Genomic DNA, 16,666 nt, shown 5'->3' with positions numbered 1-16,666 from the left:
ATGATTATATGGTTTTTATTCTTCAATTTGTTAATATGCTGTATCACATTGATTGATTTGCGTATATTGAAGAATCCTTGCATCCCTGGGATAAATCCCACTTGATCGTGGTGTATGATCCTTTTAATGTGTTGTTGGTTTCTGTTTGCTAGTATTTTGTTGAGGATTTTTGCATCTATATTCATCAGTGATATTGTTCTGTAATTTTCTTTTTTTTGTAGTATCGTTGTCTGCCTTTGGTATCAGGGTGATGGTGGCCTCACAGAAGGAGTTTGGGAATTTTCCTTCCTCTGCAATTTTTTGGAAGAGTTTGAGAAGGATGGGTATTAGCTCTTCTCTAAATGTTTGATAGAATTCACCTGTGAAGTCATCTGGTCCTGGACTTTTGTTTGTTGGAAGATTTTTAGCCACAGTTTCTATTTCATTACTTGTGATTGGTCTGTTCATATCTTCTATTTCTTCCTGGTTCAGTCTTGGAAGTTTATACCTTTCTATGAATTTGTCCACTTCTTCCAGGTTGTCCATTTTATTGGCATAGGGTTGCTTGTAGTAGTCTCTTAGGATGCTTTGTATTTCTGCAGTGTCCGTTATAACGTCTCCTTTTTCATTTCTAATTTTATTGATTTGAGCCCTCTCCCTCTTTTTCTTGATGAGTCTGGCTAGTGGTTTATCAATTTTGTTTATCTTCTCAAAGAACCAGCTTTTAGTTTTATTGCTCTTTGCTACTGTTTTCTTTGTTTGTATTTCATTTATTTCTGCTCTGATCTTTATGATTTCTTTCCTGCTGCTAACTTTGGGTTTTGTCTTTTTTTGTTTGTTCATCTTGTTCATTTTGTTTTTTTTGTTTGTTCGTCTTTCTCTAGTTCCTTTAGGTGTAACATTAGATTGTTTGAGATTTTTCTTGTTTCTTGAGGTAGGCTTGTATAGCTATAAACTTCCCTCTTAGAACTGCTTTTGCTGCATCCCACAGGTTTTGGATCGTCGTGTTTTCATTGTCATTTGTCTGTAGGTATATCTTGAGTTCCTCTTTGATTTATTCAGTAATCTCTTGGTTATTTAGTAACGTACTGTTTAGCCTCCATGTGTTTGTGCTTTTTACGTTTTTTCCCCTGTAATTGATTTCTAATCTCATAGCGTTGTGATCAGAAAAGATGCTTGATATGATTTCAGTTTTCTTAAATTTACTGAGGTTTGATGTGTGACCCAAGATGTGATCTATTCTGAAGAATGTTCCATGCACACTTGAGAAGAAAGGGTAATCTGCTGTTTTAGGATGGAATGTCCTATAAATATCAATTAAATCTGTCTGGTCTATTGTGTCATTTAACACTTGTCTTCCCTTATTAATTTTCTGTTTGGATGATCTGTCCATTGGTGTAAGTGAGGAGTTAAAGTCCCCCACTATTACTGTGTTACTGTCGATTTTCTCTTTTATAGCTGTTAGCAGTTGCCTTATGTGTTGAGTGCTCCTATGTTGGGTGCATATATATTTATAATTGTTATATCTTCTTCTTGGATTGCTCCCTTGATCATTATGTAGTGTCCTTCCTTGTCTCTTGTAACATTCTTTATTTTAAAGTCTATTTTATGTGATATGAGTATTGCTACTCCAGCTTTCTTTTGATTTCCATTTGCTTGGAATATCTTTTTCCATCCCCTCACTTTCAGTCTGTATGTGTCCCTAGGTTGAAGTGGGTCTCTTGTAGACAGCATATATATGGGTCTTGTTTTTGTATCCATTCAGCAAGCCTGTGTCTTTTGGTTGGAGCATTTAATCCATTCATGTTTAAGGTAATTATCAATATGTATGTTTCTATTACCATTTTCTTAATTGTTTTGGGTTTGTTTTTGTAGGTTCTTTTCTTCTCTTGTGTTGCCCACTTAGAGAAGTTCCTTTAGCATTTGTTGTAGAGCTGGTTTGGTGGTGCTGAATTCTCTTAGCTTTTGCTTGTTTGTAAAGCTTTTGATCTCTCCATTGAATCTGAATGAGATCCTTGCTGGGTAGAGTAATTTTGGTTGTAGGTTTTTCCCTTTCATCACTTTAAGTATATCATGCCACTCCCTTCTGGCTTGTAGAGTTTCTGCTGAGAAATCAGCTGTTAAACTTTGGGGAGTTCCCTTGTATGTTATTTGTCATTTTTCCCTTGCTGCTTTCAATAATTTTTCTTTGTCTTTAATTTTTGCCAATTTGATTACTAAGTGTCTCGGCGTGTTTCTCCTTGGATTTATCCTGTATGGGACTCTCTGTGCTTCCTGGACTTGGGGGGCTATTTCCTTTCCCATGTTAGGGAAGTTTTCGACTATAATCTCTTCAAATATTTTCTCGGGTCCTTTCTCTCTCTCTTCACCTTCTGGGACCCCTATAATGTGAATGTTGTTGCGTTTAATGTTGTCCCAGAGGTCTCTTAGGCTGTCTTCATTTCTTTTCACTCTTTTTTCTTTAGTCTGTTCTGCAGCAGTGAATTCCACCATTCTGTCTTCTAGGTCACTTATCCATTCTTCTGCCTCAGTTATTCTGCTATTGATTCCTTCTAGTGTATTTTTCATTTCAGTTATTGTATTGTTCATCTCTAGTTATTTGTTCTTTAATTCTTCCAGATCTTTGTTAAACATCTCTTGCATCTTCTCAGTCTTTGCCTCCATTCTTTTTCCGAGGTCCTGGCTCATCTTCACTATCATTATTCTGAATTCTTTTTCTGGAAGGTTGACTATCTCCACTTCACTTAATTGTTTTTCTGGGGTTTTATCTTGTTCCTTCATCTGGTACATAGCCCTCTCCCTTTTCATCTTGTCTATATTTCTATGAATGTGGATTTTGTTCCGCAGGCTGCAGGATTGTAGTTCTTCTTGCTTCTGCTCCAATCCTTTTGTTTGCTTCCAAGATAGGGAGACAGAACAAAAAATATGACGGAGCTAAGAATCGGAACTCCAAGTCCTTGACCAACCCATGAACCATGACTTAAGTCATCCTCAGGAGGCAGAGGCAATTTCAGGCTATAAACACTTTATTTCTACTTGGCACTTATGTTCCCAAACACCAGCGTAGCCATCAGATAAATTGGATGCGACAGTTTCTGTGTTACATGGCGTTTTCGCCCAAATTGAACAAGGATCTGAGGCTCAGTGGCTAACTTGGTCTCTTTCTTGTAAGATTCCAATTCTGGGTCTCAAGACCTCCCATGCTGAGGATGATCTGAGATGAAGAAAATGAGGGTAAATGTTTCCGGGCTGGGAATGCTTCTGCACTGGTTCTGGAATAGCTGGCCTGAGCACCCACACCTACCAGGCTGTTCTTTGCCTTTGGTTCCCACTTTCGTTGGTGCCTATCTTTCTAATGAGGGATGGGGGGAAGGATAAAGGGTGGATTTGCTTCCATCCAAGTTGAGGAACACTTTCAAATTAGGGCCCTCAGAGTGAAACATGAAGCAAAGAAGAGAGAATCCCCAAAATGTAAAATTTTAACTGAGAGAAAGGCCTTCAGAAGCCAAGCTTTACCCTCGTCTCTGATATCCATCCTCCCATGCATCTCTCCTTTCATTCAGCAAATAATTACCGAGTATCTGTTAGTTGACTCCGGCTCTGTACTCTGCCTTTGACCCAGGCCAGCAAGAATGATGAAGTCTTGAGCTCCCCCTAGAGGCCAATAGTAATTGGGAAGAAGGGAAAGGGGTGAGATTGCAGGTCAATATAAATGACAGTTTCTAGATGATTCCACGAGAGAAGGAACAGTGAGACACACGAGCACACGGAGAAGTGGAGGGAGTACTCCCAGCAGCATCAGCCCAAGAGCCCGTTCACAATTCATTCCATAGGCAGCAGGGTGTTGTAAAGATAACTGAACAAAGCAAGTGATTAGAAGGCAGACTGGAAGAAGAAGAAAGAAACTGCGCTCTTCTGAGCATCTGCTTCCTGCCGCCGTGTGCAGTAGGCTTTTCATCCATAAATCACAATTCAAATCCTTGCTGCTTTGAATCCCCACGATAAACCCGAAGGCTGGGTATTATTTTCCTCATTTGGCAGATGAGAAAATCGGAGTTTCCAAGTTCACATTAAAAATAGGTGTGATGGAGAATCTGGACCCTAATTTTTTACATGCCTCGCTGCCTTCGAGGCAAGAGAAGTCTGGGCTGCAGCCACTGCTTGGGATCGTGCTGTGTCTGTTTTAGAAGCTAAAACAGACGACCTTGTTGCCTTAACAGCCATCCTGGCAACTGTGTGTCAAGGGCTTTATAGGTATTAGCTCAGTCTTCACAATAAAGCTGGAAAGTGGTAACAATAATAATCATAATCAAAGCTATAAATTATCATCATCATTATCCACTTTCAGAAATGTTGACTTACCCAAAATCATAGCTAGGAAGTAGCAAAGATGGATCTGAATGTAAGAGATGGCCTGGAGCAGGGGTCGGCAAATGTTTTCTTTAAAGAGCTTTGAATTGTAGTGGCAAAGCAGCCACAGACAATACATAAACAATAGGCATGGTTGTGTCCCAATAAAACTTTATAAAAACAGGCAGAGGGCCAGATTGGCCCACTGGCTGTGGTTGACCAACCCGTCCTAGACTCTTCTTTGTTTGATTAGGAGATGGATGGCCTAGAGGATGGTGGATCCAGAAGGGCCTCACAAGTAGTGGACTCGGACATTCCAGGCACAGACACTGGATGTGTGAAAGTGCAAATGTGGTTGAAAATGGTGCACGTTGGGTAGAGGTGGCCTGGACAGGTGGACTGCATGGCTGAATGGGGGCCAGAACTGCCAGGCAAAGGGGCCAGATGGTGAGAGCAGCATAAGTCACACTAAGGAGTGACAACCGTCCAGGGATCAACAGATTTTAAACAGGGGAGTGGCCTGGTTATCCAAGAAAAGGCCCACTGTGGGCTGATGTGAGTCTAAAGAATCCTGAGACTGAGGCTGGGTGCAGACTGACAGTCATAATAACCGCGCAGAGAAAACAGGGCTATCAAACGTCCATCAAAGGATGAATGGATAGCGACTTCCCTGGGGGTCCAGGTGGTTAAGACTCCACTCTTCCAATGCAGGGGCCACGGGTCTGATCTCTGTTCGGGGAACTAAGATCCCGCAGGCCTCCGTGGGGTGTGGCCAAAAAAAAAAAAGGATGAATGGATAAAGAAAATGTGGCATATACATACAATGAATATCATTCAGCCTTAAAAGAGAAGGAAATCCTGTCACCTGCTACAACATGGGTGAAGCTTGAGGACATGATGCTGAGTGAAATAAACCAGTCACACCAGAAAAAGACAAATACTGAATAATTTCACTTAGGTGAGTCACCTAGAGTGGTCAGTTCATAGACACAGAAAGTCACAGGGTGGGTGCCAGGGGCTGGGGGGCTGGGTGAATGAGGGTTTGTTGTTTAATGGGTATAGGGTTTCAGTTTTGCAAGATGAAAAAAATTCAGATCTGCGGTGCAACAATGTGATATACTTAACACTACCAACTGTAAATTTTAAAATGGTTGAGATGGTGGGTTCTATGTTATGTGGGTTTTTTTTTTTTAACCATATTGAAAAATAAAAGAGCTAATGGATTTGTAAACTCAGGCAGCAGCGCAGGAGAAGGTGAGGAAGGGCAGACGTGAGAGAGGCTGGAGAGGCAGCGTCGTTAGGCTCCCATCACCGTGAATGTCATCCCGATGCTCTGACCTGGGCCTTCAGCCATGGGCTGGGCTCCTCTCACCCGACTTCACTCGGTGTGGTGTCTCCCGCCATATGCTGGGCCACCCTGTTCATTCATCATGCCTCCTGAAAAGTCTCTTAATTACATTATGTTCACAATCCATAAAACATAATTAAAATATGTAAATCCATTATATTCTTTAATGAGCACATTGAGACCTCGAATTTTTAAATTAGATATAAAATTGATGTGGACCTACTACTATTGATTACTCATGGCAATAAATCATCCCCAGTTTGGATTGAGACGGTTTCCCTCCTCCCCTTAGATGCTTTTTTTTCTTTTCCTTTTAGCATCTCCTGTGACCATTTGAAATGATGCACACGCAGTCTTTTAAGGATGGCAAGGCCCGGCTTGCTGTAACTTGACAACACGGGTAGCAAAAGCAATAACTAATGTTTGGACGGGTGCCCTGGAGCTTGCAGAGGATTTGCACAAAACACTTTCTCACTTATGCTTCAGCAATATTTTTGTTTTCATTTCCATATAAGTACGCTGATGTTTCATTCTTCAGGAAAATATCAGAAGCATCCCTGGGCCTTGTCTCTCTCTCTGCTTGTCTTCTGCTCATCCCCAAGCCACATCTCACACTCCCACTCAAGCAAGTCAATTACTATTTGCCAGACACACCGTGTTGCTATATGCCTCCACGGTTCTGCACAAGTTAGTCTCTCTCTGCAGCGATTGTCCTTTTCTCATCTGTCTGTGGAATTTGTAAAAATTTTCAAGCCCAACTCAGGGATCTCCTTTTCCAATCCACCCTGACAATGTCCATGGCTTTGTGTTAAGGTCTATAACAAAGCTCTACTTTCTAAGAACGACTTCCATGGGTACCATTTTTATATGCGCTGTTTTTTTTTCACTGGACCCTCATAACGGCCATGCAAGACAGTCATTAAAGGTATCACCATCCTTTTACAGGCCACATGCTTGTAAAGCTCATGAAGGTTAATTGATTTGTCCAAAGGCTTGCAGTCTGTAGGTGGGACCTCTGCCAGGACCCAGGCATGTAAATGCCCGGGACTTGCTCTGTCTGATTATAGAAGTTCTTTCCTTCTTGCGAATCTTTCGCAAAGGGCCTCTCTCTCACTCCCCCGCGCATCTGCTATCAATATGCTACAGAAGCTTTAAGTACTTTCTTTCCCCTCTAATCCAGTTCCTTCCCAGCCACAGCCTAAGGGTTTACTTCTATTGTCATAAGCTTAAAGTTGGTTTCACAGTTTAAGCTAGAAGTTAAGCACCCAGGCTTTAGAAACACACAAAGCCTGAGCTGGAATCCCCATCTTCCCACTTACTAAAAGTGTGACTTTGGTCAATTTGTTGAACTTCTCAATCTTGGTATCTTTATCTCTACTATGGATAAATGATAGTAACTACCTCAAAGGTTGTGAGGATTCTGTAAAATAACGCGTGTAAAATGCCTGCCTCTTAGGCAGTGACCACTAATTGTTAACTTTGGTTATTATTACCATAATCGTTATCATTATTACCCTAACCTAAGAAATCCCCTCTCTATTTGTGGATTGGGGCTTTGCTCCAGAATATTCTTTTAAACATTTTCTGTGACCATAGGCAGCAGAAAGAGCCAAGAAGGCTACCCACCAGGGAGGTTTCCCTCCAAATATTAGAGCTGTATTTTACTAAAATACATCTGGAAGGGGCCCAAGGGATTAATTTGGAAGTCCAATTCCTTCTTTTCCAGGGTTAGAAATCAGGATCCCAAGAGGACAAAATGATTCACTCATCATTCGTTTTCTTTTGATAAACATCTATTAATTGCCTGACCATCTATTAATTGGGTACCAATCTAATAAGCCAATAGATAAGCCAATAGAAGCATACTTGATCCAAAGTATCTGAAGTAGAGTAGTAACAGATCACCATCTTGATCATCAGTGTATCTACAGTGCCTACCACGGGGTGTGGCACACAATTAGAACTCAAAAAAAATTTATTGAATAGTGGTACAATTACCATTCCTACTGTATCTAATTTCTCATAGCAACATTATCTCTTTGGAACAAATTCCAATTCAAGTTACCAAAATTACACCGCCCTCCTTTAGCAATATGGTTCTAAATTGTTAATGTTTATAAAGTTCACCTGGAGGACTTGTTAACACACACGTGGCTGGGCCCCATCCCCAGAGTTTCTGATTCAGGACCCAGGAATTAGCATTTCTTACATGTTCCCCATGATGTTGATGCCGCTGGACGGGGAACTATATGTAAACAACTACTGCTGTCAAGGCTGGCAGAGCATAGATAGAAAGAGCTTGGATCCCTGAATCACTGCATAGAAGACACCCACCAAACACCCACCCTGGACCAGGAGTGAGTGAAAATCCAACTTAATAGTGTTAAAACTCTGCAATTCAGGGCTTATCTGTTAGAGAAGCTAGAATTACTGAACACAGGATAAAAGGTAGTTGTTTCTGTGAAGAAGAGGAAGGTACAATAAACTTAGGCCTCTGATTATCATTCCTTGGCTTGAAATACAAGACTCTGTAGACCCTAACCTTCTCCCCTGAAGTCTTCCATCAGCTCCCCCTGCCATATTCTCTAAATTCTAGGTCCACCAGGTTGTAGGAGGTACATGGAGGAAAGAGGCCAAGAGTGACCGAAAGATAGCATTCTGAAAGTTTAGGTATAAAATTGGAATAAAGTGAACCCAATAACTCGTTCATTTGTTAAGCAATATTTGCTGAGTGCTAATGCAGACGGATGCTCTTCCAGGAAGTGTAGATACAGTGATGAACAAGCTAGCTGAAGGCTTAGAGCAAAGACACACAGGGTCATCTGCAAGGTACTGTCTTCCAGATGGAAGCAAGACATAACCATGATCTAAATGAATGGGTTGACAATCTCAAGAAATTTGGATTCTATTTTCAACCATAAGGGGCAGTCATTTGTCAGCATGGCAAAGATTCAGGGAGGCATCTTTTGGCCTTGGTGACGTCCTTATCCAGGAGAGAGAGAACACTAGTGCCCCGTGGACTGCTTATTAGGGAGAAGTGTGCCTCAGGCTGTCTTAGCTGAGAAGCTACCTTCTGTGCTCTGTGTGCTGATGTGCTGATGTAAGCACCCAATCCTTACTATTAGTTAGATTTCTCAATTGAAAGATACACAGGCTTTCTGGTTATATATCCGTCTATCAGAAGTTGGACTAATGTGAGTCTCTCTGAAGATCTAAACCTATCACAGTACACTGATAAAAAGCCAGTTCCTAGGCTTGCTCAGCCTAAAGGGCTATTTCATGGACCAAGACCCTATGTGAAACCTCATGACAACTAATCTGCCACACTCCCCTGCTGACATCCCACCTTTACCACGTGCCTTCTTTCGAATATTGACCTAAAATGGTTGTGATTTCATGCTGCTCAGATATTATGTGTGCTCATCTCTCTGTCTGCAACTGCCTCTCTGCCTTATCTACTTAGCAAACTCCTACATTTCCCTCAAATTCCAGTTCAAATATCTTTGGGATGACTTTTCTTGTTGAGCAGCTTTTCTGAATTATCGTTTTACTTTGGACATACCTTTGTTTTTAATCACCTATTAAATGCCTCTTGAATATAGTCCCTGAAGTTGTTATTATGTGTTTAACCCTGATAGAAACAGCTTAGTGATACTGTTATCCATATATTACAAATGATGGATTAAAGCCTCAGAAAATTTAAGCCCAAGGTTACACAGTTAGTGAGTTTCCCAGGCTAGGATTCTAGTCAAGCTATGTCACTTGCAAAGGTCATCATTACAGTTATAGTGGACCATTATTTATTTACTTGTCTGGTCTCCTCCATTAAACTGTGAGCTTTCATAGGAACCATGACTTGGATCCACTCCTGCACATACCTGCCACTGCCTGCACTGGACATGCTGTGTGTGCATGTTGAATGAATAAATGAATGAATGAGTGGGTGGCTTTTTCACCTGGCAAGGATATGGCCATGTAAAACAGATTTTCTACAAATATTTTATGTCACTGTCTTTACCTTTCTGACTTGCTTAATGGTATGATCTGCTCTTCCTCTCTGGAGATTCCATATAAAAGATTCCACTGAGATATTCATGGACAGATGCTCGTCCTGGTCCCTTGGAGGAATTCTTCAACCACGCAATGCTAATTGTATGTACGTTAAATGGCCCGGACACCGAGCTTACCTCTCTTGTTCATATTGCAGTTCGAATCCAAGTTGTGCTTGTTTAAGAGACAGAAGGAGACAGCCTCTAATCTACACAGGATTTCTTTTCAGCTCCTCTCTCTCTAATGGCAGATGGTTCACAGGCCCGTCCCGTGACTTACTGCGTAAGAAGAGTCTAGAGGGGGAGGAGAGAGAGATGAAGATGGGATCAAAGGCGATTACCATGTGTTTATACTTCAAATCCCACTTACAGGAGGAGTTGCAGCTCAAAGATGGAGGGTATGGATGGGGTGGGGAGAAAGCCAGAGACATACAAGATAAAATCTGGAAAATCAGGCAGAGAGAGTAAACGGACAGCAGAGATGTTTATTTCAGGCAGGTACAGACTTTGTTTCTTCTAACCTGCTATTTCAATATCAAGGCTTCTCTAAGGCAATCTCCATTTCTTACATGAAAGTTTTAGTTAAATAAATTTATTCTTAATTTTTTTTTTTTTTTTTTTTTGCGGTACGCGGGCCTCCCACCGCTGTGTGGCCTCTCCCGTTGCGGAGCACAGGCTCTGGACGCGCAGGCCCAGCAGCCATGGCTCATGGGCCCAGCCGCTCCGCAGCATGTGGGATCTTCCCAGACCGGGGCACGAACCTGTGTCCCCTGCATCGGCAGGCGGACCCCCCCAACCACTGCACCACCAGGGAATCCCTATTCTTAATATTTTTACAACAAATATGACAATGTCCTTGCTATGTAATTATCTTCTACAGATCAGATAAAAAAAAACTTTTTTAAAACACTTAGATTCTCCCATAAAACAAAAAATATAAATAAATCCCTAATATGATTTTAAAACAATGTACAGCCATGCCAGAAATGGGGGAAAAAAATGTACCACAAAGTAGGAGGCCATTTATTTTGCAAATTGGCAAAATCAGCAGAGACAAAAATGATGATCCAAATGTTAGTAAACATTTAATGCCATCTGCATCCTCATATACACTGGCGAGGATATTGATTGGTTCCAACTTTTCAGAAATATCTGTAAAGAATATTAAGGTTACACATAAACATTATTCCTAAATTCTGGTTCTGAAAATTCTATCTTAAAGAAAACATTCAAGATGGGAGAGGGAGGGAAAGTTTATATAAATATATATTTATCGCAGTATAATAACAGTATTAATGAGGTAAAATGAGGAGCAAAGTAAATGCCTAAGTCCGCAAGTCTGCTTTGGCTCTGGTACAGTCCTACAACCAAACAGTCTGTCTTTTACTCATTACCTTTGTTTACCTCTAGAGGTAAAATAAATAGCCATGTATATTTTCTTCTAGTTTTTTATTTTCTCATTTTTTCCATCTAACCCTTTATTCTTTTTTTTTCTTTTTTGGTACGCAGGCCTCTCACTGTTGTGGCCTCTCCTGTTGCGGAGCACAGGCTCCGGACGCGCAGGCTCAGCGGCCATGGCTCACGGGCCCAGCCGCTCCGTGGCATGTGGGATCTTCCCAGACCGGGGGACGAACCCGTGTCCCCTGCATCGGCAGGCGGACTCTCAACCACTGCGCCACCAGAGAAGCCCTAACCCTTTATTCTTTATGGAATTTATTTCAATATGGGGCATGAAAAGTCAAAGGATGTGGGTCTGAGTTCTGTCTTTACCACTGCTCTGTTACCATGGGCAAATAATTTAAGCCCTCTGGGTCTTAGTTAACTGACCATAAAAAGCACAATGATCACACTTGTCTTACAGACTGGTTGTGACTTGGAGGTGAGTTTGTGCATCTAGAAATAAAGAAGATTATTTCAATTGGCAACTGGACTCAGGGGTGGGGATCTCATAGGTAATCACCCAGAAGTCAGAGAATCAACATGAATCTCTGGGGAAATCTTTCTGGAAAAGGCAACTCTGAATCAAGTTTTAAAAATAAGAGGAGGGAGACTCCTACTTCCAGCCATGAGGGAAAAAGAGAGATCAGAGCTCTGATCCAGCTGAGGAAGGCAGATAAAATGCATGAACCCGGAGTTTTCAGAAACTGGACAAGAGACAGCACAGGACGGTGATTCCCACAAGAAGGGAAACAAATGAAGTGAACCCTAGGAATACCCCACCTCACTGCCTGGAGAGGTTCACTGGTTATAAGTCTGTGGAGGGGAGCAAAGACAAGTCTGGTGGCCTCGTGGAATTGAGTAGGCCGAGTGTGGAGTCTGGGCTGGAGGGCTGGAGGCTAGGATTTGCATGGAAGTTTCCTGGAGAGGAGAAAACAAAGAGAGAGCGAGCCAGAGATCAGCAGAGGGCTGTTCTTGTGTCTCTGGCTGAACACTGCTCTGTTCACGTGTGTAAGAAAACGAACCAGGCTGGGAAAGAACCTCTGGAAGCAGTGGGAATAACTCCCAGGACTCACAAGGGCTGGGTGTCATGCATATTCTCACCCCACCGCATGGAGTGAAAAGATCTAACATATGGAGCAAAGGGTAGTCTCCAGGATGGTTACCTCCCTCGTGGGGTGCTGGCCTGAAGTTACATGACCCCCCAGAATTCATATGCTGAAATCTAATCCCCGATGTGATGGTATTTGGAGGGGGGGCCTTTGGGAGGTGATTAGGGATCAGTCTCTTATAAAAGAGAGACCCCAGAGAACTCCCTTGCCCCTTCCACTATGTGAGAAGACGGCCGTCTGTGAACCAGGAAGCGGGTCCTCACCAGACACTGAATCTACAGGCACCTTGATCTTGGATTTCCCAGCCTCCGAACAGTGAGAAATAAATGTTTGTTGTTTAAGCCAACCAGTACATAGTATTTTTTAAAAAATTATTCCCAAAGTGTTCACTCAAAAGCTTTTTTTCTTTTTAAACATCTTTATTGGAGTATGATTGCTTTACAATGGTGTGTTAGTTTCTGCTTTATAACAAAGTGACTCAGCTATACATATACATATACATATGTTCCATATCTCCTCCCTCTTGCGTCTCCCTCCCACCCTCCCTATCCCACCCCTCTAGGTGGTCACAAAGCACCGAGCTGATTTCCCTGTGCTATGTGGCTGCTTCCCACTAGCTATTTTACATATGGTAGTGTATATATGTCCGTGCCACTCTCTCACTTCATCCCAGCTTGCCCTTTCCCCTCCCCGTGTCCTCAAGTCCATTCTTTATGTCTGCGTCCTTATTCCTGTCCTGCCCCTAGGTTCTTCAGAACCTTTTTTTTTAGATTCCATATACATGTGTTAGCATACAGTATTTGCTTTTCTCTTTCTGACTTACTTCACTCTGTATGACAGACTCTAAGGCCCATCCACCTCACTACAAATTACTCAATTTTGGTTCTTTTTATGGCTGAGTAATATTCCATTGTATATATGTGCCACATCTTCTTTATCCATTCATCTGTGGATGGACACTTAGGTTGCTTCCATGTCCTGGCTACTGTAAATAGAGCTGCAGTGAACATTGTGGTACATGACTCTTTTTGAATTATGGTTTTCTCAGGGTATATGCCCAGTAGTGGGATTGCTGGGTTGTATGGTAGTTAAGGAACCTCCATACTGTTCTCCATAGTGGCTGCATCAATTTACATTCCCACCCACAGTGCAAGAGGGTTCCCTTTTCTCCACACCCTCTCCAGCATTTATTGTTTGTAGATTTTTTTGATGATGGCTATTCTGACTGGTGTGAGGTGATACCTCATTGTAGTTTTGATTTGCATTTCTCTAATCATTGGTGATGTTGAGCATCCTTTCATGTGTTTGTTGGCAATCTGTATATCTTCTTTGCAGAAATGTCTATTTAGGTCTTCTGCCCATTTTTGCATTGGGTTGTTTGTTTTTTGATATTGAGCTGCATGAGCTGCTTGTAAATTTTGGAGATTAATCCTTTGTCAGTTGCTTCATTGGCAAATATTTTCTCCCATTCTGAGGGTTGTCTTTTCGTCTTGTTTATGGTTTCCTTTGCTGTGCAAAAGCTTTTAAGTTTCATTAGGTCCCATTCGTTTATTTTTGTTTTTACTTCCATTTCTCTAGGAGGTGGGTCAAAAAGAATCTTGCTGTGATTGATGTCATAGAGCATTCTGCCTGTGTTTTCCTCTAAGAGTTTTATAGTGTCTGGCCTTACATTTAGGTCTTTAATTCATTTTGAGTTTATTTTTGTGTATGGTGTAAGGGAGTGTTCTAATTTCATTCTTTTACATGTAGCTGTCCAGTTTTCCCAGCACCACTTATTGAAGAGGCTGTCTTTTCTCCATTGTATGTTCTTGCTGCCTTTATCAGAAATAAGGTGACCATATGTGCATGGGTTTATCTCTGGGCTTTCTATACTGTTCCATCGATCTACATTTCTGTTTTTGTACCAGTACCATACTGTCTTGATTACTGTAGCTTTGTAGTATAATCTGAAGTCAGGGAGCCTGATTCCTCCAGCTCTGTTTTTCTTTCTCAAGATTGCTTTGACTATTTGGGGTCTTTTGTGTTTCCATACAAAATGTGAAATGTTTTGCTCTAGTTCTGTGAAAAATGCCACTGGTAGTTTGATAGGAATTGCATTGAATCTGTAGATTGCTTTGGGTAGTATAGTCATTTTCAAAATGTTGATTCTTCCAATCCAAGAACATGGTATATCTCTCTGTTTGTAACATCTTTAGTTTCTTTCATCAGTGTCTTATAGTTTTCTGCATACAGGCATTTTGTGTTTATTCCTAGGTTTTTTATGCATTTGTGTTTATTCCTAGGTATTTTATTCTTTTTGTTGCAATGGTAAACGGGAGTGTTTCCTTAATTTCTCTTTCAGATTTATCATCATTAGTGTATAGGAATGCCAGAGATTTCTGTGCATTAATTCTGTATCCTGCTACTTTAACAAATTCATTGATTAGCTCTAGCAGTTTTCTGGTAGCATCCTTAGGATTCTCTATGTATAGTATCATGTCATCTGCAAACAGTGACAGTTTTACTTCTTCTTTTCCGATTTGGATTCCTTTTATTTCTTTTTCTTCTCTGATTGCTGTGGCTAAAACTTCCAAAACTATGTTGAATAAGAGTGGTGAGAGTGGGCAACCTTGTCTTGTTCCTGATCTTAGTGGAAATGCTTTCAGTTTTTCACCATTGAGGACGATGTTGGCTGTGGGTTTGTCATATATGGCCTTTATTATGTTGAGGAAAGTTCCCTCTATGCCTACTTTCTGCAGGGTTTTTATCATAAATGGGTGTTGAATTTTGTCAGAAGTTTTTCTTCATGTATTGAGATGATCACATGGTTTTTCTCCTTCAATTTGTTAATATGGTGTATCACATTGACTGATCTGCATATCTTGAAGAATCCCTGCAACCCTGGGATAAACCCCACTTGATCATGGTGTATGATCCTTTTAATGTGTTATTGGATTCTGTTTGCTAGTATTTTGTTGAGATTTTTTGCACCTATGTTCATCAGTGATATTGGCCTGTAGTTTTATTTTTTTGTGACATCTTTGTCTGGTTTTGGTATCAGGGTGATGGTGGCCTCGTAGGATGAGTTTGGGAGTGTTCCTCCCTCTGCTATACTTCGGAGGAGTTTGAGAAGGATAAGTGTTAGCTCTTCCCTAAATGTTTGATAGAATTCACCTGTGAAGCCATCTGGTCCTGGACTTTTGTTTGTTGGAAGATTTTTAATCACATTTTCAATTTCAGTGCTTGTAATTGGTCTGTTTATATTTTCTCTTACCTCCTGGTTCAGTCTCGGAAGGTTGTGCTTTTCTAAGAATTTGTCCATTTTTTCCAGGTTGTCCATTTTATTGGCATATATTACTTGTAGTAATCTCTCATGATCCTTTGTATTTCTGCAGTGTCAGCTGTTGCTTCTCCATTTTCATTTCTAATTCTATTGATTGGAGTCTTCTCTTTTTTCTTGATGAGTCTGGCTAATGGTTTATTAATTTTGTTTATCTTCTCAAAGAAACAGCTTTTAGCTTTATTGATCTTTGCTATCGTTTCCTTCATTTCTTTTTCATTTATTTCTGATCTGATCTTTATGATTTATTTCCCTGTGCTAACTTTGGGGTTTTTTTGTTCTTCTTTCTCTAATTGCTTTAGGTGTAAGGTTAGGTTGTTTATTTGAGATGTTTCTTGTTTCTTGATGTAGGATTTTATTGCTATAATCTTCCCTCTTAGAACTGCTTTTGCTGCATTCCATAGGTTTCAGGTCATTGTGTTTTATTGTCACTTGTTTCTAGGAATTTCTTGATTTCCTCTTTGATTTCTTCAGTGATCTCTTGGTTATTTAGTAGTGTATTGTTTAGCCTCCATGTGTTTGTGTTTTTTACAGACTTTTTCCTGTAACTGATAACTAGTCTCATAGCGTAGTGGTCGGAAAAGATACTTGATATGATTTCAATTTTCTTAAATTTACCAAGGCTTGATTTGTGACCCAAGATATGATATATCCTGGAGAATGTTCCATGAGCACTTGAGAAGAAAGTGTATTCTGTTGTTTTTGGATGGAATGTCCTTTAAATATCAATTAAGTCCATCTTGTTTAATGTATCATTTAAAGCTTGTGTTTCCTTATTTATTTTTATTTTGGATGATCTGTCCATTGGTGAAAGTGGGGTGTTAATGTCCCCTACTATTATTGTGTTACTGTTGATTTCCCCTTTTATGGCTGTTAGTATTTGCCTTAGGTATTGAGGTGCTCCTATGTTGGGTGCATAAATATTTACAATTGTTATGTCTTCTTCTTGGATTGATCCCTTGATCATTATGTAGTGTCCTTCTTTGTCTCTTGTAATAGTCTTCATTTTAAAGTCTATTTTGTCTGATATGAGAATTGCTACTCCAACTTTCTTTTTTTTTTTTTTTTTTTT

Source organism: Aethalodelphis obliquidens, unplaced genomic scaffold (assembly GCF_003676395.1).
Source record: "Aethalodelphis obliquidens isolate GAN/ISIS:26980383/991018 unplaced genomic scaffold, ASM367639v1 scaffold30, whole genome shotgun sequence".
NCBI lineage: Eukaryota > Metazoa > Chordata > Mammalia > Artiodactyla > Delphinidae > Aethalodelphis > Aethalodelphis obliquidens.
Note: the sequence above shows the minus strand (reverse complement) of the source record.